Source organism: Pseudophryne corroboree, chromosome 1 (genome assembly GCF_028390025.1).
Source record: "Pseudophryne corroboree isolate aPseCor3 chromosome 1, aPseCor3.hap2, whole genome shotgun sequence".
NCBI classification, from domain to species: Eukaryota; Metazoa; Chordata; class Amphibia; order Anura; family Myobatrachidae; genus Pseudophryne; species Pseudophryne corroboree.
This window is the reverse complement of record NC_086444.1, coordinates 1,229,463,830-1,229,479,926: the sequence shown is the minus strand read 5'-3', so window position 1 is coordinate 1,229,479,926 and position 16,097 is coordinate 1,229,463,830.

Here is a 16,097-nt window from a genome sequence, read left to right as displayed (position 1 = left end):
CGGGAAGTTGGTCTGGTGTATGGCCGGGAAGTTGGGTTGGTCTGGTGTATGGCCGGGAAGTTGGTCTGGTGTATGGCCGGGAAGTTGGGTTGGTCTGGTGTATGGCCGTGAAGTTGGGTTGGTCTGGTGTATGGCCGGGAAGTTGGTCTGGTGTATGGCCGGGAAGTTGGTCTGGTGTATGGCCAGGAAGTTGGGTTGGTCTGCGGTATGGCCGGGAAGTTGGTCTGGTGTATGGCCGGGAAGTTGGTCTGGTGTATGGCCGGGAAGTTGGTCTGGTGTATGGCCGGGAAGTTGGGTTGGTCTGGTGTAGGAAGTTGGTCTGGTGTATGGCCGGGAAGTTGGTCTGGTGTATGGCCAGGAAGTTGGGTTGGTCTGTTGTATGGCCGTGAAGTTGGTCTGGTGTATGGCCGGGAAGTTGGTCTGGTGTATGGCCGGGAAGTTGGTCTGGTGTATGGCCGGGAAGTTGGTCTGGTGTATGGCCGGGAAGTTGGGTTGGTCTGGTGTATGGCTGGGAAGTTGGGTTGGTCTGGTGTATGGCCGGGAAGTTGGTCTGGTGTATGGCCGGGAAGTTGGTCTGGTGCATGGCCGGGAAGTTGGTCTGGTGTATGGCCAGGAAGTTGGGTTGGTCTGGTGTATGGCCGTGAAGTTGGTCTGGTGTATGGCTGGGAAGTTGGTCTGGTGTATGGCCGGGAAGTTGGTCTGGTGTATGGCCGGGAAGTTGGTCTGGTGTAAGGCTGGGAAGATGGTCTGGTGTATGGCCGGGAAGTTGGTCTGGTGTATGGCCGGGAAGTTTGTCTGGTGTATGGCCGGGAAGTTGGGTTGGTCTGGTGTATGGCCGTGAAGTTGGTCTCATGTATGGCCGGGAAGTTGGGTTGGTCTGGTGTAGGAAGTTGGTCTGGTGTATGGCTGGGAAGTTGGTCTGGTGTATGGCCAGGAAGTTGGGTTGGTCTGGTGTATGGCCGTGAATTTGGTCTGGTGTATGGCCGTGAGTTGGTCTGGTGTATGGCCGGGAAGTTGGTCTGGTGTATGGCCGGGAAGTTGGTCTGGTGTATGGCTGGGAAGTTGATCTGGTGTATGGCCGGGAAGTTGGTCTGGTGTATGGCCGGGAAGTTGGTCTGGTGTATGGCCGGGAAGTTGGTCTGGTGTATGGCCAGGAAGTTGGGTTGGTCTGGTGTATGGCCGTGAAGTTGGTCTGGTGTATGGCCGGGAAGTTGGTCTGGTGTATGGCCGGGAAGTTGGGTTGGTCTGGTGTATGGCCGGGAAGTTGGTCTGGTTTATGGCCGGGAAGTTGGGTTGGTCTGGTGTATGGCCGGGAAGTTGAGTTTGGTCTGGTGTATGGCCGGGAAGTTGGTCTGGTGTATGGCCGGGAAGTTGGGTTGGTCTGCGGTATGGCCGGGAAGTTGGTCTGGTGTATGGCCGGGAAGTTGGTCTGGTGTATGGCCGGGAAGTTGGTCTGGTGTATGGCTGGGAAGTTGGTCTGGTGTATGGCCGTCGTAGCTCCCAATAGAGTACAATGGCACTTGCTATAAATACATGTATAATAATAAACAGCGTGTGTGTGTGTGTGTGTGGGGGGGGGGGGTTGAGGAGGTCACACTAATCACTGTTCATGAATGATGGATTGTTGTACCTGTCAGACACCTAACACACCATTATGTCACTGTAATATTGTTACCCGTCCCTAGTACTTACCGTTAGTGCATTTTATTCTCTGGACAACAGCACATATGACTGGGACGAACCAGATGATTAGCCCGATGCAGCTGATACTGATGGACACATACTCTTGTGGGATTCCTGCAGGAGACATACATAGAGAGGTGAGAGGCTCCGCTGTACCTGCCGCTGCTGCCAGCTATCTCTCACTGGCTGTGGGACAACGCAGGGTGCAGGCCATGCACAGAGTAACCCCGAGGGATAGTGTGACTGGTGCAGGGGTTTCAGGGCCCCAGGAATCACAGCTCTGTACAGTAAGGGGTACATTTACTAAGAATCGTGTCTCACGTGTTTGTCTGAGGTTAAACACAGGTGGAATCGATCGAACACGGGAGCATTTTTTTAAATGAAATCTGGAAATTTACTTTGCTCCCGTGTTTTTTTTTGGGGGGGGGGATGTTTTCTGACGGTGTATGCAATCGTATTTTACAGGCGTGTTTCGGGCAAGAATCACCAAACACTCCTGTAAATGGTTGGTTTGAGTGCGGTCTGTGTTTTTCAACTGTGCCCGTCTTCTGGTCCGTGTTTGCAAAATGGTTACATGAGAAATTTTTGTTGTAAGTGATGAAATTATAATGGCCGATTTTGCAAACACGCTGCTGGTGAGGGGGTGCATTTGAAACTTCTATTTTGGGGGGCGTTTGGAGAATTCACGGCTGTGTTTACTGAGGAAGTTGTACTGACACAGGCGGCCATGGTCATACAGCGGTGTGCCGATAATGTGTCTTTGTGCGCACGTCAGCTGATTCGCACCTCAGACAGTGGGTGTCTGGAGAGGATGTACATTGGATGTATCATTAACGTAAAGATACTGTAGAGACACTTTAAGATGCATACAGCGTATAAAGCCTATGCCACTGATGTACCATCATATATCACCTTCAGGCCGCACCATGACGTGCTGGGAGATCTTCCAACTGACGGGGTTGGTCAGGTTACAGGTATAATTGCCCCAGGTTTGAGGATCAGCGCCGTCAAGAACCAAAACGCTGACACCGGAACTCCTGGAGACATTCCCATTTATTTCCATCCCATTATTCAAGAACGTTGCATTGAGAGGATCTCCGCCAAGGCCGGAGCATTGGAGAATAATCTGACAGCTTCCATTGTTGTCTTTTAGCCGAGTCAGCTCAGACTTCTCCACCGGGTCTGAAGTGAGAATGTGGAAACTTAATCTCTGTTTATTAAACACCAAACCCTGTTCTTCGCCAAATGACCACTCTCATGAAACAATGTATACACAGATATAGAAACGCAATCCAAATAGGCTGTAAAAGCCCTGGACATAGGGCGAGGTGTATCAAGCCTTGGAGGGAGAAAAAGTGGAGAAGTTGCCCAAAGCGGCTCATCGCTTTCTAATAGTCATTTATATAGCACTTGTCTATGATTGGTGTGGCCAATTTCTCTATGTATCACTACCCAAGGCTTGATACATCTCCCCTACAGAGTAAAAATTTGTAGACTGTTCTATAAACTCTCATCTTCCAGCAACTTGTTATATAACTTCACTGAGCTGCTTAGTGCGCCATCTTGAGCAGCTCAGTGAGGAAATAGGTGGCATGCTCAATAGGTAATGAAGGCATAGTGGTGCCAGGGAAGAGTGGTGGGGTCTTCTCTGCTCTTTGAGGAACTTTGAGTTGTTCTTGTTCTATTTAAGGAAGACACTGTAAGTATCAGCGGGTTACAAGGCATCAAGTGAAGCAGAAATTGTATCATTGCCTATTTCCAAAAACCAAAATTCTAGCCTACAGCTTATAATGGAACGTCTTCTGTTACCATCATCATCATCATCATGGTTTATATATACAGTATAAGGCACCACAGAATTGGCACAACTGTACAATCCACAAAATCTAAACAAAACAAAATACAAAAATATAAGGGTCAAAAGAATCATTAGTGTCAGCAATCGGCAATTTAAGACATGGTAATATAGAGGCTAACTACAGTATGACACAAATAGAACCAGCTAAAGAAGATGAGGAGACAGGAGGTAGGGGTGGCCATGGGTGGGAGAGCTTACAGTAGTGGTGAAGAGGATGGTGGCAACAGTGTTGGAGGGAAATGAGTGGAAAGGAAGATAGAGTGAGAGGGGGAAGTATCTTAGAATGGGAAAGGGAAGGGACATCAAGACAATGGCTGTGGAGAAAAAGGAGAGGAAGGGGCACAGAAATAAAGAGCGTAAAAAGGTAAATTTGGAGGCTGATATGATGAACTTTTATTGGGTACTTGCAATAAGTCCAGAAGTCGCTAATCAAGGATGGACACCATGTTTTTCTCTATGGTCATCAACAGTTGCAGCCAGCTATTCTGACACTTTGAGGTCTGATTTGTCAGTGTAATTTTGTTCCATTTTCCCATTATGGCAATCAAGAACATTGTATTGACAATCATTGAGCCACTGATAAGACTCATATGTCCTAAAATGTTTGTTACCTATGCGGTCAATAGAAATAGACATGAATATAGAGATGTGTAAATGTTACATGCCTTCTCTTCTTCATTACACCTGCAGGCAATGGTCCATGTACGATGCTGTGAGTGAACATATCACATAGGAAGAGGAATGGCAGGATTAGCAATACCCTACTGCCACAGATTGCAGGGGCACTGATGAATGACAGGCAGGCCTGGGAGGACAGTACAATAATCAAGGTAGGAGATGACATGAAAATGGACAATGGTCTTGGTAACAGCCACGGAAAGGAAAAGAGGAACCATGCTGTTGCAAACGTGGAGGTGACTGAATTGATTGAGAAACTAGATGTGGAGAGGAAAGTCAACAACGGAGTCAATAATGACATCCCAGCCATAGTAGTGACCATGGTGAAGAAGGTAGAGGGTGTGACACCATTAACCTTAAAGAAGATGGTTGGAGGGGAGGTGGCAGTTGTTTAAGTACAGTATTCTTGGCTTTGGATATGCTGAGCTTGAGGCAGCATTCAGCCATCCAAGTGGAGATGCTAGAGAGATAGCCATACAAGCTGGAGAGGAGAGAAGTACAAAGCTCAGGGGAGGAAAGATATATTTGGTAGAGGATGAATAGTCAAGAGAGAAGGTATAAAGAGAGAAAGGCATTGGGTAAAGAACACAGCTATGAGGAACCCTAATAAATAGGGCAAAAGAGGCGTGCAGATGCCAGAGGAAGAGAAGCTGAAGAAACATTCTGAGGACGTAGGAGATTAACCAGATTGGAAGGTAGGAGAGAGGTAGGAAAAGACAGTGCCGCAAAGGCCAATGGTGTGTAGTGTGTTAATGACAAGTCAGTGGTCAACTGTGTCCAAGAAGACATAGGGTTCAAGGAGCAAGAGTTGAAAGAGATGTCCTTTTTATTTACCCATAAGTAGATCATTTGTCACCATGGTGAGCGCAATCTTGGTGTAGTGGAGAGGGAAGAAGTCCAATTATAAGGGATCAAGTAGAGAATGAATAGTGAAAAACAGTTGTAGACTAGCCATTTGGTAGGTATCCAAAGGAATGGGAGTAGATATATAGGGCAATACAGTAGCTGGATAGAGAGGCAGGCTCAAGAGATGGTTTCGGGACAATAGTAGTGAGAATGCTTGCTCGAGGTGAAGATGCCAAAAGAGAGGGACAAGTGGAAAAAGTGGTCAACGTGCCTCTAAGTGTCAGAGCAGGGAGAGTGGAACAAGTGGGAAAGAGAACCTTTCTAAGACTACACAGAAGGAGGACCCCACTCACTGTCTAGCCTGGAATAATAATGTCCTGAGACAACACTCACCTGTTACACTCAGGATCACTCTGAGCTGAGGGTGGGGGATAATGAGAGCACTCATCTGTCACACTCAGGATCCCTCTGAGCTGAGTGCGGGGGATAATGATAGCACTCACCTGTCACACTCAGGATCCCTCTGAGCTGAGTGCGGAGGATAATGATAGCACTCACCTGTCACACTCAGGATCCCTCTGAGCTGAGGGTGGGGGATAATGAGAGCACTCATCTGTCACACTCAGGATCACTCTGAGCTGAGTGCGGGGGATAATAAGAGCACTCACCTGTCACACTCAGGATCACTCTGAGCTGAGTGCGGGGGATAATGAGAGCACTCACCTGCCACACTCAGGATCACTCTGAGCTGAGTGCGGGGGATAACGATAGCACTCACCTGTCACACTCAGGATCACTCTGAGCTGAGTGCAGGGGATAGTGAGAGAGCACTCACCTATCACACTCAGGATCACTCTGAGCTGAGTGGCGTAATTGACCTGTTGCTCATATATCCCGCTATCCTCCTTAGTCAGACCGTGTAGCAGAAAGGATTTATTCTCTGGGAAGAATTGCCCCCGCCTGACGTAGGCATCATGCACTTTGGGTCCACCGTGGTACTGAGCCAGCCACTTTGGGGTCCCATCCACTTTCTTCAACTCATGGAACATGTCATTGTCAAACTTCACTCCACCGGCTTCCACTCCAGGGATCAGCACTGAGGAACCGGTGCGCCGAAACATCCAGTGTATCTCAACGTCCACATCACCCACTGCAATCCACAGACAGAGGGACAGGAATTATTGTCAGCAGTCCATGGGAACAGTAATAACAGGACATTACACACAGCTGGTATATGAGAAACTGTCAGTAAATTTACTTACAAGCACTGGTCAGCAAGAGAACAATGAAAGTCTGGGAAAATCTGGCAATTTCCAGACCTTACTGCGCTGCGTACAGAAGTGACCCGTAAGCCCTCGCTACGTACACAACCCTTTCCTTATACAGCGCAAGGGAATTATTTTTTAATAGTCTGAGTATGTCTAGTGTCATTTGTGAGCTCAGTCATGTTGGGGCCCTATAGCAACATATGTAAGGGCCCCATGTATCGCACAGTGCTCCCCCACAAACAATAGGGGTCTAATTCTTATTGAATATTTGCAGCATATAGTCCACAAATTAGGTAGGCGCAATCGCATCATCACGGCACCACCCCTATACAAATACCTGGACCCTCCTGCGTTTTTCCAGACCCTTCCCTAAAACGGTCAGTTGCCACCCACTAACGGCCTCTTCCTGTCAATCTCCTTGCGATCGCTTTTTTCGCACCATCCCGTCGCTGCCTGGCGCTGCGGACTGACGCGTCTGCGCATTGCGGTGCATGCGCAGTTCAGACCTGATCACAGGCTGTATGAAAACGCAGTATGTATGAATTACCCCCAAAGTCACAGAAAAAATTTATAAAGCTCCCACAGGACAGAGCTGGATGAGGCCAGAGTATCAGAGACGCTGACACAACACGTCCTGTACCTGACTTTGCCATAAAATATCAGTGACCGAGCCAATGGGTTTGCAGAACTGAGAGCAGACATGACGTGTCCAGCAGGGGGCGCTGCTCTCCAGTCAGTAGTCTTGCATTACACTGCAAGTATCATATGTCACAGAGGCCCTCATTCCGAGTTGATCGGTCGCAAGGCGAATTTAGCAGAGTTGCTCACGCTAAGCCGCCGCCTACTGGGAGTGTATCTTAGCTTCTTAAATTTGCGACCGAAGTATTCGCAATATTGCGATTACAAACTACTTAGCAGTTTCAGAGTAGCTTCAGACTTACTCGGCATCTGCGATCAGTTCAGTGCTTGTCGTTCCTGGTTTGATGTCATAAACACTCCCAGCGTTCGCCCAGACAGTCACTCCCCCGTTTCTCCGGCCACTCCTGCGTTTTTTCCGGAAACGGTAGCGTTTTCAACCACACGCCCATAAAACGCCGTGTTTCCGCCCAGTAACACCCATTTCCTGTCAATCACACTACGATCGCCGGTGCGATGAAAAAGCCATGAGTAAAAATACTATCTTCATAGCAAAATAACTTGGCGCAGTCGCAGTGCGAATATTGCGCATGCGTACTAGACCCCGTAGGTACAAGGCAGTGTGCGCTGACACGCCTGTTGTGGTCGATGTGATTTCCTTAATGTGAGAATGTGACGTTAGCCCCGGGTTATATTGCTTTGCACAATTAGTGTACAGCGGACACAAAGGAACGTATTAATTAATGAGAGTGGAATTACTGTGCTGTATTGTACTGCCCTTATACAGGGGGTATAGCTGTATATATTGGGGGATAGAGCACCCGTCACTGTATATGTATCCTGTATTATTCCACACTTTGCACATCTCAGATCACTTACTGTATACAGTAGGTGGGTGTTTGGTGTTTACTTATTCCATGTATTTCATACAAAGGACCAGCGTCTAATCCAGGGATGGGGAACCTTCGGCTCTCCAGCTGTTGTTGAACTACACATACCAGCATGCCTTGCTACAGTTTTGCTATTTGGCCATGCTAAAACTGTTGCAAGGCATGCTGGGATGTGTAGTTCAACAGCAGCTGGAGGACCGAAGGTTCCCCATCCCTGGTCTAATCCGTCACTCATACACCACAATCCCATCCCCAACCCTGTGTATCCACCTTGTGTGTGCTGTAATGTAGCCTACATGTGATTTATCTCCTGTATAGAGATCCAGTACAGGCGTCAGCTCATTACAGTATACTGCAAATGACTATTTACACCACAGGAGCCATTAACTATAATTTTTATGAACCACATAAAATAATTTAAATGCACGTTTTGTTTTTTAAATGAATTTCATAACTTAAAACTGCCTGTGTTACCCCAGTTTCAGGCTCACCCCACCTAGGGGTAAATTTAATAAGACGGGAGTTCTATTTAAGATGTGATGTTGCCCATAGCAACCAATCAGATTCCAGGTATTATGTTCTAGAAGGTGCTAGATAAATGAGAACTAGAATCTGATTGGTTGCTATGGCCAACATCCCATCTTAAATAGAACTCCCATCTTAGTAAATTTACCCCCTAGACTCAACCCACCTGGAATCACACCCCCTGACTGTACTAACCTGATTATCAGTGCCTCCATGAGTGGATGTGGCAGCTGATAGAGAGAATATGGTGGTAGTCAGTCAGAGGGCCATTATTTGGGCAGGTGGGACTCACCTGTGGAGATGAGGAACGTGGATATGAGCAGAGACACGGGAGCGATCATCCTTCAGCTACACCTGGGCCAGGTGAGTAGAACACTGAGGACTCTGCTCCTCGGCTCATGTCTTGTGTGGGAATTCCAGGGGACTTTCTCCTGGCACCTCTCACCAGCCTGTACTCTGCAGACTGAGGACAGGTCCTGTGTGTGTGACATTACCCATCGTCTACATACCACACAGGGGGAGGGGAGTTTATACACAAGTACTGAGTCACAGGGAGGCTGAAGGAAGACAGCCAGGGAGAAACTAGGTGGGTGAGGAAATGTCAAAGCCTCAGGCTTGTGGTGAAGAGATGACATAAGGCAAAGAGACAGTAAGCAATGATACAGCTTACAGGACGTGGCGCTATGTAAGGGGGTGACAGAGGAAATGGCACAACAAACTATTTGCGGCGTGATTAATTTCTCAGCATGCACATCATCCATCTTCCCCAAACTGCGATATCGGCAGTGTTTGCCCTTGAACTCCCGGGAAATGCATAACGCTAACGATATCGTTCAGTGACGTCGTCCTGCCGCATCCCCAAACATGCAGCTTCTTACGCTATCGGGAGGTCACCGGCATTGTAAAGCAACCATCTTGCCCTTGCACTGCCCACCTATTTTGTGCCATACCCCCCACAGTGGCCACTTGGGGGGGGGGGGGGGGACAGACGGAAAGTTGGCAAGCAGTTTTGCTCCTGGAACAAACAATATTACACTACAAGGGGGCAAATACATTTATTATTCTATATGCAGGGTAAATACTGTCTGCTTTTGCATGTAGCCCACAGGTGCTGGACATATTTATTAATAGGCCTCAATCCCATTATGAGCGAGTGTTCTGAAGCAAATTTACATTAATAAACTCGCAAATTTTGCTCTAATGCGCCCACCCAAGAAATGCGCAATCCAGTTCCAGATGCAAGTTCTGAGGTTGCGTAAATTGTGTACAAAAAATTGTGTACAAAAAGCAAACTGGGAGAAGGGCATGAAAAAAGTGGTGGAAAGGGATGACACAGGGCCGATTCAGCATGGAACGCCGCTACAACAGCATTCGCGTGAATTCCAACCGCAGCGTGCGCACGCATCTCACATGTGCAAATGCCTCTGCCTGAATGACAAGCAAAGGCGTCCGCGGGAAGGCAGGGGCATTGCGGTGGCTTTTTAGGGGCGTGGTCTTGACAACACAGGCGTGTCCGGACATTTTCTGGGGCAGGCCGCGGTGGCCGCGTGACATCACAAGCAGCCGCTGCGAGACAAAAGATGGCGGCGGGTAGCCGTCATGTGATGCATGTTTGCAGGGAGGGTGTGTGTGATTTAGATCCAGTATGCAGGGCGGACTTTCCCTATGCTGGGCGTCCCCCGCACATGTAATGAGTTGTAGATGTGCGTTTTTTCTGAATCAGGCCCAGAGAGAGTAGGACCATGTATAAGGCTCTTAGTGGTCATTTGGAAAGTGTTAGAGGTTCTTAAAATATTTCCAAAAAATAAAAAACTTAAACAAAAACTAACCTTTTGCTTAAATACAAACAAAACAAAAACACCAAAAAAATAATAAAAAGGTGATTTTGGGGTAATTTGGCCCTCGTTCTTTTTTTTTTTTAAGTAATAAAACAATAAAAATAAATAGTTTCTTGCTTAAATAATTACTTTTATATTTTGGGTGCATAAAAATTTAAAAAAGTTAATTTTGGGGTAATTTGAGGACATATTTTTAACCCCAATAATGACAAGTAATTATTAGCCCAATTTAGATAATTGAAAACTGGCAATTGTCAAATTAGTCATTGGGGGGGATAGTCTCAAGGGGTCCTGAATCAGGGCCCTCATTCCGAGTTTATCACTCGCTAGCTGCTTTTAGCAGCATTGTACACGCTAAGCCGCCGCCCTCTGGGAGTGTATCTTAGCTTAGCAGAATAGCGAACGAAAGATTCGCAAAATAGCGAAAAGAAACTTCTTAGCAGTTTCTGAGTAGCTCCAGACTTACTCCTACACTGCGATCAGTTCAGTCCTTTTCGTTCCTGGTTTGACGTCACAAACACACCCAGCGTTCGCCCAGCCACTCCCCCGTTTCTGCAGCCACTCCTGCGTTTTTACACACACTCCCATAAAACGGCCAGTTTCCGCCCAGAAACACCCACTTCCTGTCAATCACATTACGATCAGCAGAACGATGAAAAAACCTTGTAACGCCGTGACTAAAATACCAAACTCTTGAGCAAATTTACTTGGCACAGCCGCACTGCGAACATTGCGCATGCGCACTTTGCGACTAATCGCTCTGAATCGAAGAAAGATAACGAGCGAACAACTCGGAATGAGGGCCCAAGTCCCAACATATTTACCTTACAATAAAGATATTTCCTACCTTTTCACCCGTTCAGAGGGTGCGCACATAAAAACGCGATTTTGCAGTGAGAATGGAAAGTGAATGTGCAATTAGATTGTCACTTGTATTTGCAGAGTGAGCTTGCTATGAAAATGACTCAGACATGCCAACGCGCACCTAACTGGTTTGACTGCCATTTAGATCTGAGCTAGGACACGCTCCTCCCAAATCTAATACCCGTTTTACACCGCAATCCCGGGTGCAGCCTGCGTCACTGGACACGGGTGGACCCAGACTTTTGCCTCGGCTTTTTCTGAGCCGGCGTTTGGAGATGACAATCTCTTCAAGAGCTGGTGAGCTGGGTCTCCATAGAGCTTGAACGGGATCCGGGTCAGACAGCCCAGGTTACCCGTTCACGCTGCCCTATAACACGGGTAACTCCTGTGTTAAACCCTGCAAGTGACCCGCATTGAAAAGATGCGGAACTCGACCCGGGTTATTTTACAAGACCAAAACCCAAACCAGGTCGACCCTGGAATAACCCGGGTCACAAGGGCGGTGTAAAAGGGGTATATTGCTCTCTCTGCACGTGTTACATCTACCCCACCTGCAGTGCAGCATGCTGTTACAAAAGTGCAACGTTACTGTACTGGTTCTTATTGTTCAGCTGTGCTCTAAACTCTGAATCAGCTCCTTAAGTTGGGGCAGCTCTGCGTGGGAGAGTCGGGGGCGGAGGGGACATAAAGGTTACAGAGTTCTTTCTCTTTCAGTTACAGTTTTGCATTGTGTGTAATTAGAGAAGTGCGTCTATTTTATTTGTTGTCTACTTTGGTTTTTGCATTTATTATTTTTTTCTTCAGATATCTTAGTTTCCAGAAGCCGCTTGCAGATGCCCCTAGGACCATCGGCCAACCACAGCGGAGCAGATTACCAGCCCCTTGTGCGGTGGTGTGACTGGGGCGCTGGGTTTACTCTCTCATCTGTGGCCCAAATCTGGTCCTGTACTGGCAATGTCATTATCCAGACTGGTGGGAAGCCGCAGCCAGGACAGTGCGTCAGTGGGATGAGATCTCCCTATGAGTGCAGGACAGGGTCTCTCTTCCAGCAAACACATCACAAGCGCTGACAACGATCGCCTTTCATCTCTAAGGGGTCTATTCATGAAGCAGTGAAAAGTGTGGAGAAGTTGCCCATGGCAACCAATCAGCATTGAAGTAACATTTATAATTTTCATACTATACAATTGTACGGAGCAGCTGATTGGTTGCCATGGCAGTGGCGCACCCAGGGGGGGTTTCCGAGTACCCAGAAACCCCCCTCCAATAAAAAATAAAAAAAATAAAAAAAATTTTTTGTTGTTGCTGCATGAGTATTATTAATGACTGTCTAGCGTCCTCTGCAGCCTGCTGTCTTCCTGGTGGCACTTGCAAGTGCAATAAAAGTTTACTTTATTTTACTTATAGTACATATATATCCATGTGCCTACATATATACACATGTATATTATACATACATACATATAAACACACACACACACACACACACACACACATGATAGATAGATATATATATATATATATATATATACACATGTGTATATATATATGTGTACTGTATGTGTGTGTGTATATATATATATATATATATATATATATATGTATGCATGTTTAATATGCTATGTATATGTGTATATGGGTTCACTATGATCTCCCGGCGGCCGGCCTCCCGGTAACCAGCATACCGGCGCCGGGAGGCCGTCCGCCGGCTTACCAACAGTGTGGCGAGCGCAAATGAGCCCCTTGCGGGCTCGCTGCGCTCGCCACGCTACGCGCGCCACACTATTCTATTCTCCCTCCAGGGGGGTCGTGGACCACCACGAGGGAGAATAAGTGTCGGTATGCCGGCGGTCAGGCTCCCGGCGCCGGTATGCTGGTCGCCGGGAGCCCGACCGCCGGCATACTGAAGACCACCCGTGTATATGTATGTGTGTGTGTATGTATATATATATGTGTGTGTAGATATATGTATATATATATATATATATATACACACACACACACACACACACACACACACACACACACAGACACACTAGTTTTACGGACCCAGCATATACTGGGTCACCTCAGTCCCCACACCCGTGATTGGCTCCGCCCAGTTCTGGAAACCCCCCCCATGCAAATCCTGCGTTTGCCACTGCATGGGCAACTTCTCCACTGGCTCACTTCTCCACACTTTTCACTGTTTCAAGAATAGACCCCCTAAGTCTCACACTGAAGAGTCTACCAACAGTAACTAGTGCGGCGCTGGGTGTGCGACCCTAGGGCGCAAGGTTGTGAATGAGTCAGGATGTTTTATAACTGACCGTATTTTGGTTTCGGATTCGTTTTCTCAGATAAACCTAGAAAACCACCAACACTCACCGGCTTCCTCCAGAAATCAGCAGCGTAGAAGGATCCTGAACTACTGTAGATAGATATAGACTCAAATTACTTCTGTATTAACATTGTGTGGTCTATTCATTATGCTAATTATCAGGGGACTCCTTATCCACTAATGTCCCGGGTCTGACCCAGGATTTGGAAAACAGGTCAGACCCTTTAACTTACCCCTTTGCCACTGCGGTGCCAACCCAGAATATTCCCTGGTTGGTGCCATTTACACTGCGCACGGGTACAGGGGGTCATTCTGAGTTGATCGCTAGCTGCCGTTGTTTGCAGCGCAGCGATCAGGCTAAAAATCGGCATTTCTGCGCATGCGTATGCACCGCAATGCGCACACATGATGTACTGGTACAAAGTCCTTTGTGGTTTTGCACAGGTTCTAGCGAAGCTTTCCGTCGCAAGGCACAACGTAAGAAGATTGACAGGAAAGGGGCGTTTCTGGGTGTCAACTGATCATTTTCAGGGAGTGCTTAGAAAAACGCAGGCGTGCCAGGGAAAACGCAGGCGTGGCTGGGCGAACGCTGGGCGGGTGTGTGACGTCAAAAGCCAATCCTCCAACGTTAGAATCAACGCACACGAAGAGTAAGTCCAGGGCTGGTCTTGTTTTGCACAAAATGTTTTTGCAGGCGCTCTGCTGCACAGGCGTTCGCACTTCTGTAAAGCAAAAATACACTCCCCAGTGGGCGGTGACTATGCGTTTGCACGGCTCCTAAAAGCTGCTAGCTAGCGATCAACTCGGAATGACCCCCACAGTCTCCTTAGGCCGGTGCTTAGAGAGGACTTAGAGAGGACGGTGCTTAGAGAGGAGGGTGCTTAGAGAGGACTTAGAGAGGATGGTGCTTAGAGAGGACTTAGAGAGTGCTTAGAGAGGACTTAGAGAGGACGGTGCTTAGAGAGGACTTAGAGAGGACGTTGCTTAGAGAGGACTTAGAGAGGATGGTGCTTAGAGAGGACGGTGCTTAGAGAGGACTTAGAGAGGATGGTGCTTAGAGAGGACGGTGCTTAGAGAGGACGGTGCTTAGAGAGGACGGTGCTTAGAGAGGACGGTGCTTAGAGAGGACTTAGAGAGGATGGTGCTTAGAGAGGACAGTGCTTAGAGAGGACTTAGAGAGGACGGTGCTTAGAGAGGATGGTGCTTAGAGAGGACGGTGCTTAGAGAGGACGGTGCTTAGAGAGGACGGTGCTTAGAGAGGACGGTGCTTAGAGAGGACAGTGCTTAGAGAGGACAGTGCTTAGAGAGGACTTAGAGAGGACGGTGCTTAGAGAGGACGGTGCTTAGAGAGGACTTAGAGAGGACGGTGCTTAGAGAGTACTTAGAGAGGACGGTGCTTAGAGAGGACTTAAAGAGGACGGTGCTTAGAGAGGACGGTGCTTAGAGAGGACGGTGCTTAGAGAGTACTTAGAGAGGATGGTGCTTAGAGAGGACGGTGCTTAGAGAGGACGGTGCTTAGAGAGTACTTAGAGAGGACGGTGCTTAGAGAGGACGGTGCTTAGAGAGGACTTAGAGAGGATGGTGCTTAGAGAGGACAGTGCTTAGAGAGGACTTAGAGAGGACGGTGCTTAGAGAGGACGGTGCTTAGAGAGGACGGTGCTTAGAGAGGACGGTGCTTAGAGAGGACGGTGCTTAGAGAGGACAGTGCTTAGAGAGGACAGTGCTTAGAGAGGACTTAGAGAGGACGGTGCTTAGAGAGGACAGTGCTTAGAGAGGACTTAGAGAGGACGGTGCTTAGAGAGTACTTAGAGAGGACGGTGCTTAGAGAGGACTTAAAGAGGACGGTGCTTAGAGAGGACGGTGCTTAGAGAGGACGGTGCTTAGAGAGGACGGTGCTTAGAGAGGACGGTGCTTAGAGAGGACAGTGCTTAGAGAGGACAGTGCTTAGGGAGGACTTAGAGAGGACGGTGCTTAGAGAGGACGGTGCTTAGAGAGGACTTAGAGAGGACGGTGCTTAGAGAGGACTTAGAGAGGACGTTGCTTAGAGAGGACTTAGAGAGGATGGTGCTTAGAGAGGACGGTGCTTAGAGAGGACTTAGAGAGGATGGTGCTTAGAGAGGACGGTGCTTAGAGAGGACGGTGCTTAGAGAGGACGGTGCTTAGAGAGGACGGTGCTTAGAGAGGACTTAGAGAGGATGGTGCTTAGAGAGGACAGTGCTTAGAGAGGACTTAGAGAGGACGGTGCTTAGAGAGGATGGTGCTTAGAGAGGACGGTGCTTAGAGAGGACGGTGCTTAGAGAGGACGGTGCTTAGAGAGGACGGTGCTTAGAGAGGACAGTGCTTAGAGAGGACAGTGCTTAGAGAGGACTTAGAGAGGACGGTGCTTAGAGAGGACGGTGCTTAGAGAGGACTTAGAGAGGACGGTGCTTAGAGAGTACTTAGAGAGGACGGTGCTTAGAGAGGACTTAAAGAGGACGGTGCTTAGAGAGGACGGTGCTTAGAGAGGACGGTGCTTAGAGAGTACTTAGAGAGGATGGTGCTTAGAGAGGACGGTGCTTAGAGAGGACGGTGCTTAGAGAGTACTTAGAGAGGACGGTGCTTAGAGAGGACGGTGCTTAGAGAGGACTTAGAGAGGATGGTGCTTAGAGAGGACAGTGCTTAGAGAGGACTTAGAGAGGACGGTGCTTAGAG